The following is a 14,058-nucleotide window of genomic DNA, read 5'->3' on the forward strand; positions in this document are numbered from 1 at the left end:
TTATGTTTATGAGACATGTTTTGGTGAATTGATTATGTTTGTATGGAATTATGGATGCAAGCATGTTGAATTGGATTATTAATTGTTTGTATGGAATGTTGATACAAGCATATTTTATTGGATTGGTTTGTTAAGCACATTTGGATTATTGAAGGGTTGGAATAGAATAGTTTAAGTGAAATGAATTTATTAATTATTCCATGAAGTTATTATTATTTTTATTATTACCCAAGTATGACTTGTTAGTATGTTGAGTAAAGGTGGATTAAGCTGAAATGGCTAGTTGGGTTGACTATGTTCAACAATTTTGGATTTTGGAATTTAAGGGAATTAAAGGTCAATTTGTGATGTGATTATCATTGTCCTAATTAAGATTAAAAGTAAATTTCTGTGAATGGTTGTTTATGGTTTAATTGAATGAGTTGACTATTAATTAAACTTGTAATCACATAAAGTGAAACATGGATGAGCAATAAAACTCTAGAAAGTGTGCACTTTTAGAGTATTGACAATTATGGGTTGAGGTACACGGTGGTAGCCTATGACTTTCCGAGGCTTGTTTGATCAACATGTCCTCTTTTGTTTTGGTATTTACAATTTTATTTTATAATGAGAGTTAGATGGGATCCTAGACTAACTTTGAGAATAGTCGCGTTCATTCTTACATCGCGTTATATTTTTTTTATTTTAAATGGTCATTTGGGACTAAAATGATTTGGTGGATTGGACAACCTCGTCTAATAAATGGTCATTTGGGACCAAAATGATTTGGTGGATTGGACAACCTCGTCTATTGCTTACTCCAATTAAATGAATTAAATTAAATATAAAGAGTCAAGTGATTGGGATTGGTTAGTAAATATGTTGAGTTGATTGAACTATTTAAGTGAGGAGTCTTGATTAATGAATTCGTGATGTATGTTTATTTATTTTAATTAGTTGAGCATGCTAGGTTGGTGCGTTGTAGCTTGTATGTACTCAGCTTTGCTGATTGCGTGCTTTTGTATGTTTTCTTTTGGTCATGGCCTTCGCCTTTCAATGAGCCTATGATGATCCAATTATTACACTTGTATTATTGAGGAGCAGTATTGCACAGGTTAGCTTGATGATGTGAAGTTCAGGGATTTGTTAAACGCATTGTCAAGGGATTAGTGTGATTGAGAGTATTTGTTTTTTGTGTTGAACTTATTTATGTTTACTATTCCGTTTATGTTTTGGGATTTGAATATTGGTTTGGTGTTAAATAAGGGCCTTATATGGTCTCAGTTTGTAAGCTCTGATTTATTGTTTTTCTAAACTATATTATTTTAAAGATTTAAGTTTGGTTTTTTCGTTGCGAAATTCTAATAAAGCCTTAACGCTTTAACACGTGGCGGTAACATGTAAATAATTTTCCTCTATTTTATTTAAAGTAAGTGGTTGGAAAAGGGAGAATTATTGGGGTTGTTACAAAATTTGTGCGAACCTTTACTAACCCAACCCGGTATCAAGCCAAATCGTTACAACCCGAACTGATTCGTCTAAACCCGATAGTAACCCAACCCATTTTAAACCAAAAACCGTTTAAACCCAGCAAATATCCGATAAACCTGAACCGTTTCAACTTGTAACCCGTTGTGACCGAACCGTCTATAACTCGTAACCCATTGTGATTGAACCGTTTTTAACCGTAACCTATTGAGACCGAACTGTTTACGACCCGTAACCCGTTGAGATCGAATGGTTTACAACTCATATCCTGTTATGACTGACCCGTTTACAACCTATAAGCAATATGTTTATGATCTGATCCATTTCAACCTATTACTCGATAATCCCAACTTATTTATGACATAACTTGATTATAACCTGACCCGTTTTGACTAACCATACTCGATAATGATCTGACTCGATTTTAACCCTATATGATTTAAACTGAAACCCACTTCAAATTGGGTAAACCCGTTTTCAAACCGACCAAGTTCAATCCAAATCGATTATGACCTGAACCGATAGAGATTTATAGTGTGTGATAGAGAAAAATGACAACTTAAATTACCCCAAAAAAAAAAAAAAAAGTTTGTTGCAAATAGTATGTCAATATTATGAAACATCCATTTTTTACAAATGTTGCAAAAAATATGAAATGTTGGTCTCGAATTTGATTTATTGTGATTTTTGATTCACGTCATCGTTGTTGACCTTTTTGTGTGAAATTTATATGTAAGAAACATGGAATCTTATTAGAAATTTAGAATTCACACAAATAAATAATACAGCAATATCTAGTTTTTATAATTTTTACTCGTTAAAAATTAATAATTGATGGCTAAAGTTGTGCGTTAGCAATAGTGACAAATAAAAAAGGGCAAATAAAAAAGAACAAAGGAACTACTTAGTATGTAGTAGGGGTGAGCAATAATTTTGGGCATCATGTTTTGGAACTTAAACCGGCTGAGACCCAACGGGTCCAAACCTAAAACCTGTCCCACTAGGTCCAAGTCAAGTTTTAAAACCAGGATCAGTACTGGTTCCAATCCTAGGTATAGAAATTTACCCGCTGGATACTCCAGATTAGAATTGGTTTTGATTGAACTTATATAACTTATAGATTAGGTCCAACATGATAGGATAAAAAAAATTAATTATTTTTGTTAGCCTTTACAATAATTCAATTTACAATCCCCTTTTCTCCACTCCATGCTTCCCTTGTCTACATCTCCTTCTCTTTCAATTCACAAAATATCTCTTCAATTTCATCAAGCAATAAATCCCAGAAGTTATTTTCTAGCTTTAGCATTAGGGTTTTCAGATTTCCCCCGCAGATCTTCAAACAATGTTGATCAAAACAACAACAACAACAACATAAACAAAAACAACAACAATAAGAACGACAATAACAATAAGAATGATAATAGTAATAATATTTGCAAAGGGGATCCATGGCATTTATGAAAAAAAAAAAGAAGTAGTTGTAGACACCAAAATGTGTCTCTCCAATATTAAGTCTGATATGAAGCGTATATTGCCACCTAATTTGGTCCTGGTTGTGCAATAGATCTAAAAATTACTTGAATATTCTCTCTAGCCCATTTCTAAATCATTTTAGCATTTCATTAGCATAAACCCTAACCCACTATCCTTTTCTCTAACCTTAGCCTAAAATCAAGCTAAGCTTATTTCCAAGCCTTGGAATTTTTATATGAAAATTATATAGATGGATACCCCTTGAAATCAACTTTGACTTCCAATGATATATTATAAGCTCAATTTCAATTTGAAATGAAAGAGATATGATCAAAATACTAATAAACCAAGCCCAAAATTGACACTCTTGCACTACTTTGGCCATATATTAAAATCTACAAATAATAGTGACCTAATTATGATTGGGTCATAAAGAAGACATCTAGATCTTTCCAATAATTTGTCCAGCAAACTTGAGCGACATGCGCAAGTTTGTGGAGGAAGTAGTAATGGAGGTTAGTTATGTATGATCAAGTACATAACTGAGAGTGTATTTAGTACCACTGAAAGCGTTTATAGTATCACTGAATGAATTTAGTATCGTTATTAGCAAATACATAACAATACTAAAATATGATAAAAGTACATAGAAGAGAGATAAAAAATGTGTTGTAGGACCCATTACACGTAAAAAGAGAGAAAATAGTGATGGGACCACTGATAAGTCTATTTTATATATATATTTATTCCCCGTCCCAATGGTCATAATTGTATTTATTTGAGCTCTACGGAGCTATTTTTATTACTAATATACATTTTCTAGTGTTTTTGTAGAGTTAGTATTATTTTGTAGTAATTTGCAGATTTACGATAATTCCCGAGCTTATTGAGCCACTACAAAGATATTGGAGTTTGATCGTATTTTATGACCGTATATTTGAAGCCCAAGACCGCGCTAGATAAATTTAGTTTGGTGAATAAGGGCTCGATTAGAGAAGAGAATGGGTCACATTATTATCATGGATCAATTAAGTGCCGCGGACCAAGTATGAAAGAAAGAAGAAGTGGGCCCAAAGCAAAAGAAGGCAAGGCCCAGCTCGTAGCATTGCTGACCGGGCCCGATCTTGCAGCCCAATGCCCGATCGGGTGGGAGAAGTCCAAGCACTGTTAAATTGCTAATTAATGTCGGCTACTCTTTTTTTAGTGGGTTGGGTAGTATTACTAGTATATAAATTAAAGCCTATTAGTAGGCTGACATTAAGAAGGTTAGATTGATTCTATTAGTTCTTAGTTTTGCTTTCCGCAGCTTTTTTTAGATCTTTTTATTATTCTTTTATTTAGTTTTAGTTTTCATGCAACAATTAACTTTAACTTTTATTGTTTTACGATTTTCGTTATTTAGCTTTCATTATTTTAGCATCCAGTATTCTTAGTTTTGTTATTTTCATTCGATCTTGTTTTAGTTTTAATTATTATTATTGTTTTTATATTATACTTTATTTAATTGTTTTGATTAGTTTAGATTTAAATATGTGTGACTAGTTTTATTTCTAGGGTTGTAGGGATCCATAAATAATATGAAGGGGTAATTTATTATTGTTGATTGTTAATGTTTTAGATTAATTTCCTATTGATTGATATAATGCTATGCAATTAGATTTGCGCAGGTTTAATTGTATGAGTTATGCAATATTGATTCGAGATTCGAGAGATGAGAATTGATGTTTAGGCTTAGTTTCAATAGGCAGGTTAATTTATAAATGGTTAAGTCAAGATTTGAGAGATGCGATTTAATACCGGTAGATTAATTCTGTGATTATAATACGTAGCGAAAGCCCTTTATGATCTGATTAATTGAGTGCATTGATAATTTATTGTTGTGTTTTACCCTGGAATATTATTTATTAGTAAACCTATACCCTAGGCCTTTTATTATTGATTTCCTCCCTTAGTTTAATTATTTTCCATTAGTTTAATTTTCATTAAAGAACAATTTGGTTACTTGATAATTTAGATTATATTAATTGATTAGGAATAAAAAGACTTGTTTCCCTGTGGATTCGACCCTACTTCCCTATCTATTTTAGTTAGTGGTTTTAGGAATTACTTTTGATTAGGTGATACGACTTTAGCCTGTCAACCACACTTTGACTTGTACCATTGGAAGCTTATAAAATACCATTGGAATTTTTATTCAAGTACTACTGAGAGTGTATTTAGTACCACTGAAAACGTTTATAGTATCACTGAATCAATTTACAATGGTACTATTTGACTACTCAATGAGGAGCACACTCTAATTGTACCACTAGAAGCTTATAAAATACCACTGAGAGTGTATTTCGTACCAATACAAGCATATATATAATACCACTGGATACATATAATGTAACTATTTGATCACCCAATGATACAACGTGAAATTTTGCGAAATTTAAAGTGAAATGACTGCATTGTCCCTCATTATATATTTGTACCTCACTAACCTCCCTTTGGAATGCCTCGAATTTGTGTGACATGCAAATTTGTGTCACGCCACTCCTTTTGAGTGACACACCGACTTCTCATGTGTAACATGAGTTTTCCATCTTTTATATCTATTTTGGCTCGTTAGTCTATAAATAATTCCTTTTACAATTTATTATGGAGATGAACGAATTACCCTCAAGAGCCCAGACGAACTTATCCGGTGTTCCTAATCAACTAAAAGTCTCAATTCAAGCAATCTGAAGGTCTATAACAAAACCCGAGGTTCTACCTTTTGATCAAGGCTTTCAATAATGAGGTTCTACCTTTTGATCAAGGCTTTCAATAATTAACTTTGATTTAACTTAATTCTTTTGATTTATATTTCATTGAAGTTTACTCATTGTTTATTCATGATATAGTCTTCAAAGTTCGTGTTAGAAGTATGCATTTAATTCTTTTTTTTTTTTTTTTATAAAATCAATTACTTTATTTTATTGCTTTGATTTCTAGTATTATATTAGGCTATTTTGATTGCTGATTATTGTTTATATCCTTTGTTGCTTCCAATATGATTTGCTATACATGTTATATTGCTTTATTTGTATGATCACTACACTGTATGTTAATCAAGATCGGTATTTGAATACAACAACTAATAAGATAATTATATTCCTCAAAAAAAAAAAAAAAAAAAAAGATAATCATGGACAAACGGTTAAGAGCCCAATAATTATGTTCTTTAATCACGTGATCATAATATTAGCAATTTTATGTGTGTGCATTAATATTCAACTAACTTAGTAGAATCTAGTTTGGGGTGAATTGAATTTTTATTTGTCTTTTCGATTACAATTAATACATGTCACAATAAGAACCAAGTAAAGGCTAATACAAGCTTAGTTGTCTTCTCGATTCAATTTTGTATTTTCATCCCCGAACTCTCATATGTTTCGTTATTAAATGGGGTTAGCAATCTAATGGATTGTGGATGGAGTTTAACCTTCATAGATCAAATTGTTGTTGCCTTTGAACTTGTTCCTAATCGTGATTGCTTTTTTTCGTCCCTTTCGTTAATAATTCATTAACAATTACGAGTTCCTTAAAAACTTGTTAGCGGCTTCTTGCTTGTCCCTATCAATAATGCAATGTCAATTATATTGATTGATACAATTGCCAAGCACATTTACAAGTGGTAAGGTAGGTCGACACCTACAATAGTGTGACAATTAACTAGATAGGGACGACTTTATAAGGAAAGTGTGGCAAGTCGGCAACTAAAATGAGCTTTTCTAATTACGTGTACGTTTATGTTGTTTGTTGGTTATAATATAATATTTTTGGATTATTGCTCTTCATTTAGTTTAATTTGAGACATGATGGTTTCGATAAGTTATAACAAAATTAGTTTTAATTGGTTTTGGTTTCTTATTTAGTTTGTGAAAGTTAAACTTTCCGTTGTATATCTTTGATAAAAGCCATAGACATTATCAAGATGGCGGCAATAGACTAGTAGTTCACTTAAGTATATTCAAGTACAAGTGTCTTCTTAATGCAGAGAATAATTAGGGTGTTACATCCTACCTTTAACATCTTTATGAAGTCAACAACAGAGCCTTTATTTCCAGCCCCCAAATTGAAACTAGGGTTCAATGTGGTACTTATTTACTTCACAAAATTTGTGATGAAATCAATTCTACAACTTGTTTTGCTTTTTTTTTTTTTTTTTTTTTTTTCTCTTGAAAAATGATTTGCATTTATTAATCACTTTCAATTCTAGCATAAAGAATTTTGCGTTTATAGTAATAAGCCGGCAATGGTGGCATTGATAGATGTTGCGACATCAAAATTCTAGGAGATTATTATGAGTTATTAAAAGGAGAAATAACCACTGGATTGAATCTTGTGGTAATTTGTGAAAGGAATGGTGTCCTTCCAACAAGTGTATTATTCCGATAGAGGGTTCAGAATTATTAGGAAGCTAATTCTTTAGTGAGGTCAAGTGATCGGAATGCTTAGATGGAGGCCGCTTCCGATCAGTAATATTAATGAATAATTAATGTTACGGCTTAATCTTGACTGAACCCTTCGGGTCGCACCCCAGTCGAATAACGATCCGAGACGACGAATCAATCCGAAGGATTAGATAAGTCATTAGAGTATTACGAACAAAGACATCGGATGTTGAGCTTAGAGCGTCGAAACCGAGCGTCGCAAGTCGAGTCGAGTTTAGAATTCGACAAGATGGAAAATCAAGCAAGCGACAAGTTTGAGCTAGGCCGTAGCCTCGCATTAGCCTAACCATGCAAGTGCTAGACTAGCCTAAGCTACCAAGCACATCGCAAAGCATGCCGCAAGCCTAGCATGCATTGCGTGCTAGGCCAAGCATGCTAGCATAGCTGGTGCTGCTGGCCGCAAGCATGCTAGCAGCTAGCGCATGCTAGCGTGCTAGTGTGCTCGGCCACGCACCCAGCCGTAAGTTATGCAATCAGCGCACTCACACAGCACAAGCATCGCAGCAGCGTGCTGGGCTGTGCGTGCGTGCTAGCGTAGCACCACCAAGCAGCACACACATCGCATCCTAGCAGCGTGTTGTGTGTGCGTGTGTGTGCTATGCGTGCTTGCTAGCAAAGCAGCACCAAGGAGCAGCATCGCAGCAGCGCATGAATGTGCTGGCTGGCCGTGTGCTGGCTGGCTGGGCTGCCAGCCAGCCATGTGGCGTGGTCAACCTGGTCATGGGAGGGGACTATGTGCTTGGTGTTTGGCTTGAGGAACAAGGTGTTTTGGTCCCCCCTGGTGGTCCTCACCAACCTTCTCCCTCCATGTGACACTTGGAGCTTGTTGATTGCCTTGCATTTTATTTTGTTTTTGATTAAAATAAAATTGAGGAAAAATGCAAATCTCCCACATTAATGGGAGAAGGGAGATCAAGTCTCCATTCCCTATAAATACCCAAGTTTTGGGTTTGGGAAAAATCACTTGAGTTGAACTCAATAAGGCATCTCATCATTAGTGAGAAAACCTTTAAGTTCGTAATACTCTAGTTTTATTTGGTCAAGTCCCGACTAACCTTCGGGATTAAGACCGCTCGGGTCGAGTCGAGGGTGCGAGCCGTAGGAGGCCGTCACACTTGCGAGGTTAAGCTTTCAAGTAAGAGCTCGGGATCGAGCAAAGCACGCGTTGAGGGTAAGAATGTTTTTTCTCCTTCTCTCTCTTATGTTGTTAATTATGTGATTGCATGTTTATTTGCTTTAATTAGTGGGCGGGTCTTAGGCGGGTTTTTCTTCAGCGTAGTGTCGGACACTACGAAACCCAACAATTTGTTTATTATTAGTGGAAATGTAAATGATTTTTTTGACAATTCACCTCCATCCTCTTCCTTCCATTTCTCCCTTATCTACATAAGAGAATGAATTTTCATCCTTCCTTCCCTCCCTCTTTCACCTTTATTCCTTTCCTAATAGTCAAGGGGGGCAGGAGTGGGTATGGCATCCCCTTTAATTTTAGAAATTTTAAATTATTATGTTAGTTTTATCATAACTCATTTGGTTTTCAGTGAGTAATGAGATTAATTTTTCAAGGTTGATCTCAAGTTCGAAACGTGTGCCTTTCACTTTTTCATTATTTTTGTGTACTAATTTTACTATTTTGTATAAAAGTGTTATAGCACTACTCTAGGCATTAAATTCCCTTTTCCAAATATTTTCATTATGTAGACTTTTTTTTTTTAATTAATTAATTAATTAATTAATTTATTATTATTATTATTATTATTATTATTATATTTATTATTTTTTTTTTATAATACTTGGTTTGGCTCTTTTTGACATTTTAATATTATTTTTGTGCACAATCAAGTATTAGTATAGATATTAAGTTTGGCCCCCCTTAATAAAAAGGCAAAATTACAACCATTGACACCAACTTTGAGGGGTGTTACAATTATTGATACCAACTTGTAACACTAGTTAGATTGACACCAACTGTGATTAAAAAAAACATAAATAACACTAATGATGCTTGAGTGGGGTCTACTTGCCAGAAATTTATTACTTATTGTATTAAAATCTTTTTTAGTAATTTGAAATAGATTATTAGATCAGTAATTAAGTTTAATGTGTTAATTATTGTTTAAAACAAAAGCCCCAAATTAAAATAACAATACCCCAATTTTTTTTTCTCTCCTCCTTTCTTCGGCCATTTTCTTTGTTTGTGTTGCTCCTATCCCTATTTCAACCTACGAAGGCATAATTCAACACAAAATTGAAACAAAGTCAAACCTAACAACACATAATAATCCATTCATACAAAACATAATTCTTAAATTAAAAAAAAAAAAAAAAAGTAAATGGCTGCAAACTTAGTACGCTAGATTCACAATTCCACTTAAAATAACCAAACTTTCATCAATGTTTAATGAATTAAAAAATGTAAACTAAAATGACAAAACTCAATCCTTAAAGCTTACCAGTTAAGTGCTCCAAGCAGAATCTAATTATCAGCTTCAAAAAAAATTGTTCGTCTTCCTAATTTGGTAAAAATAGCACACTAATTTACAATAATCTACCATTGATTTCAAATCTCTACCAAAAGATGATGATGAAGGATGGGAAAAATAAGCAATGAAAAGGAAACAGAAGACGAAACAACAAAGAAGATGACTGGCTGAAGAAAGGATCGGAGGAGAGAGAAAAAATTGGGGTTTTGTTATTTTAATTTCGTGCTTTTTTTTTTTTTAAAAAAAAATTAACTCATGAAACTTTACTGTTTTAATAATCCGTTTTAATATACGTTTTCTAGTGTTTTTGTATGGTTGGTGTTATTTTGTAGGAATTTGCAGATTTATGATAATTCCGAGCTTATTGAGCCACTATGAAGACATTGGAGTCAAATCGTATTTTATGACCGTATATTTAAAGCCCAAGACTGAGTTAAAGAAATTTAGTTCGGTGATTAAGGGCTCGATATATAAAGAGGTCCAAGATTTACAAGTTATTATTACGGAACAATGAAGGAAAGATTTTGGGTCCAAGCTTGAGAAGCCCAATCCCAAGAGAGCCGCCCAAGCAAGCCACGAGTTCTGCTGGGCGTGATTTTGCCGGGCCCAATTGGGTGAGCATCATCTGGGCCTTGGGATACGCATCATTGCTGGGCTGATTGTGGGATTTTGTTTACTAGATTTCTATTGGCAGCTTTTTCACTAATTTGAGTTCAATTAGGATTCTTGTTAGTTGACTTTTAAAAGATTCGTAATCCTTATAAAATGAATGGAGTAGTACGTAGGGGGGGGGGGGAATCTTTTATGCTTTTTAGTTTTCTTATGTTGAGATTAGATTAGTTTTCTTTTTGTTTTATTCGACTACTCATGTTTAATGTTATTATTGTTTTGTTTTCTTTTTAGTTTTAATATTATTTTTACTCTAATTTAATTCTTGTTTTTATTATGAATTGTTTTTTTTGTTTTGCTTAGTTTAAATTTAATTATGCACGTGTAGTTTAATACTAGAGTTCTTGGGGATCCATGAATAATATGAAGGGATGAATTGTTATTGTTGATTGTTAATGTTTTGGGTTAATTTCCTATTGATTGTCATAATGCTATGCAATTAGATTAGTGCTGATTTAATTGTATGAGTTACGCAATATTGATTCGAGATTCGAGAGATGACAATTGATGTATAGACTTAGTTTCAATAGGCAGGTTAATTTATAAATGGTTAAGTCAAGATTCGAGAGATGCGATTTAATACCGCTAAGTTAATTATGTGATTGTAATATGTGGCGAAAGCCCTTTATAATCTGGTTAATTTATGCATTGGTAATTGATTGATGTCTTTCATCCCAAAATATTATTTATTGGTGAACCTATGCCTAGGCTTTTATTTATTTGATAATCTCTAAATCTTATTTGCTTAGTTTAATTAGTCCCCTTAGATTAATTTACATAAAATCATACTTGTTACTTGATAATTTAAATTATAATAATTTATTAGGAATAAAAGAACATTGTTTCCCTGTGGATTCGACCCTACTTCCCTATCTATTTTAGTTAGTGGTTTTAGGAATTACTTTTGATTAGGTGATACGACTTTAGCTTGTCACTAACATGCTTTCATCCTAGAATCACACAACTTATCTTGTTGCTTACAAGCATACAACATACAATACTAATAATGAATAAATAAATTGCTTATTTAATTTGATTACGCATCGAACAAGTTTCCCACCAAACCCCTGCCCCAAATAAATTGAGGTAAACTACACCGGAAGCTAAATGGGTAGGCGAAAGTGTCACTTATGAGTGACTGGACGTACTGCGCATAATAATAAAAAGGAACATATAGCGTCTTGTACTCCCAGTAGAAGTTAAGATCAAATATAAAGTTACATAACTCCTCCCATATGTTCATACTCAAGGTATATACGTTCCAAGAGTTTTGGTACGTAATCTCTTTTACTTTACGTTGTTTTACATATTCTTAGAGTTGGTGATGACTCTTAAATTCACAACACAATCAATCAACATAAATCAGTCAAGTAATCAAACATTCCAATTTAATTTTTAAATAATTAGTGACCACATTTAATTTAATGTTGAACCCTTTTTAAAACTACCTCGGTGTAGAAACACCTTAAGCACATAAAGCACTGCAAATCCTATCCCTCGTTGTTTAGAACACCTTAAGTGCACTTAGGCACCGCAAAACCTTTTATTCCTGTGTACCAAGACACTTACTAGCTCAATTCCAATTATAGCATTAATAAAAATTATATGAAGCATAATAAAATTCCCTTTTCATAATCCAAACCAAATTAAACATTTAGTTTAATTAAACATGCTCTCAATCATGCCAATAATAAAAGTGTGGTTCATATTCAACATGCCATCATAATTAATTTCAATCAATAATTTACCTCAAATAATTCATGCTTCACAAATCAATCACCAACAACAATCCAACCAATAATTTCAACCAATACCTATCATGATACTAACTTGGAATTAATTAAACAAGTCCTACCATGCTTCTACACACTGAAATAATAACCGAGTACGCGAACGTACCTCTAATATGATCTCAAAGTCGCCACGACTACACAAAATCACTCACTTGAAAGTTTCCTACAACCCAATGTTACAAAGAGACATTAATACCTATTCATAATAAATTTCCAGCAATATATACACTCTTTAAAACACTTTTAAATCCTCTAAAACATGCTGAAAATTAATTAAAACCATCTACACACTTTTATTCCCAATTAATGGGTAATTAAAGTGCCTTCAAGAAAACTTAATTCTAGCCTCTACATAAAAATTCCAGCATTATAAAAACTCTTACACTTGTTGTAATTTAGTTTAAAAACATTAATTTCAATAGTTTTAATCAACTACAATCAAATTCCATCAATAAACATCAATTTAGAAACCTAGGGTTATCAATTTGGGGCTTTTTAATTCAAAAACCAAATCTGAAAATTATGTACATATTAAACATTATTAAAACATCATGAAATCATCACACACACCCAAAATCAATAATTAATCAAGGTTAGATTGAATTAAAAACAAAGGAGAGGTTTTTTTTTTTTTTTTTTTTTTTTTTTTTTTTTTTTTTTTTTTCTTTTTTTGGTTTGTTTGTTTGTTTGTAAAACTACAACTGCAAAGAGGGAGGGGAGAGTGGCCGGTGCGCCACCTTCTGCGGTTGCTGATGCTGCCGCTCCGTGCTAGCGGCGGCTGACTGTGGTGGTGGTGGTGGCAGCTGGCACTGGTTAGTGGTGGTGGTGTACGTGAGGGGAAGGGAAAAATTAAGGGGAAAGAAAAATAAGAGGAGAGTGAAAGAGAGTTTACCTTTGGGTATTCTCCACCTTTGAAAAAGTTTAATTTGCTCATAAGATGGGTATTTATACTCTCTCTCAAAACCCTTCCAACTAAATTTCTCTTTTTACCCTTAATGATTCCTATTCCCATTCAATTTGGCATTTGACTTTCTTTAAAACTCTAATAACTTTAAAACTTCCGTTTATAAATTAAATATGCCCCAAAAATTTCTAAATAATAAATTAAAATATTTCCAAAATAAATAAATAAATAAATAAAAATAGTTTATTAATTAAAATAAACCTTTTTAAATTATTAAAATACCATAAATAATTCATTTTTAATTATTTAAATACTTCATAAAATAATGTTTTAAATTAATATACGTATAAAAATACGGGGTATTACAGTATGTTAATCCCAATATAATTGTTGCAATAAAAGCACCATATTTCTCTTGATCATAACTTGTATTGTACTGCATTGTACTTAGACTTGTAAAAAATGTTTCACAATCAAATTAAATCAAAATCAATGAATGCTTTAGCTCACCAAAGACTTTTTGAATTTTGATAACAATGATTCTAATAGCTAACATGGTTGCTCAATTTTCTTAAAAAAGAATCACAATCTTTTCCTTACTATCCCTTCTTACCTATCCAACTAGATCTAGATAACACCTAAGTACAATGCACTCTCAAATTTTGTCCTTCTCTCAAAGTTTCAATACTTAAGTAAAAATGTCGATGTAGCATTCGTATCTTTTGAAAAAAGGTGAGGGGACGTGATTTGAGTTAACAAGATGACAACAATGTAGAAATTAG

The sequence above is a fragment of the Chenopodium quinoa genome, unplaced genomic scaffold (assembly GCF_001683475.1).
Source record: "Chenopodium quinoa cultivar QQ74 unplaced genomic scaffold, ASM168347v1, whole genome shotgun sequence".
Taxonomy (NCBI): domain Eukaryota; kingdom Viridiplantae; phylum Streptophyta; class Magnoliopsida; order Caryophyllales; family Amaranthaceae; genus Chenopodium; species Chenopodium quinoa.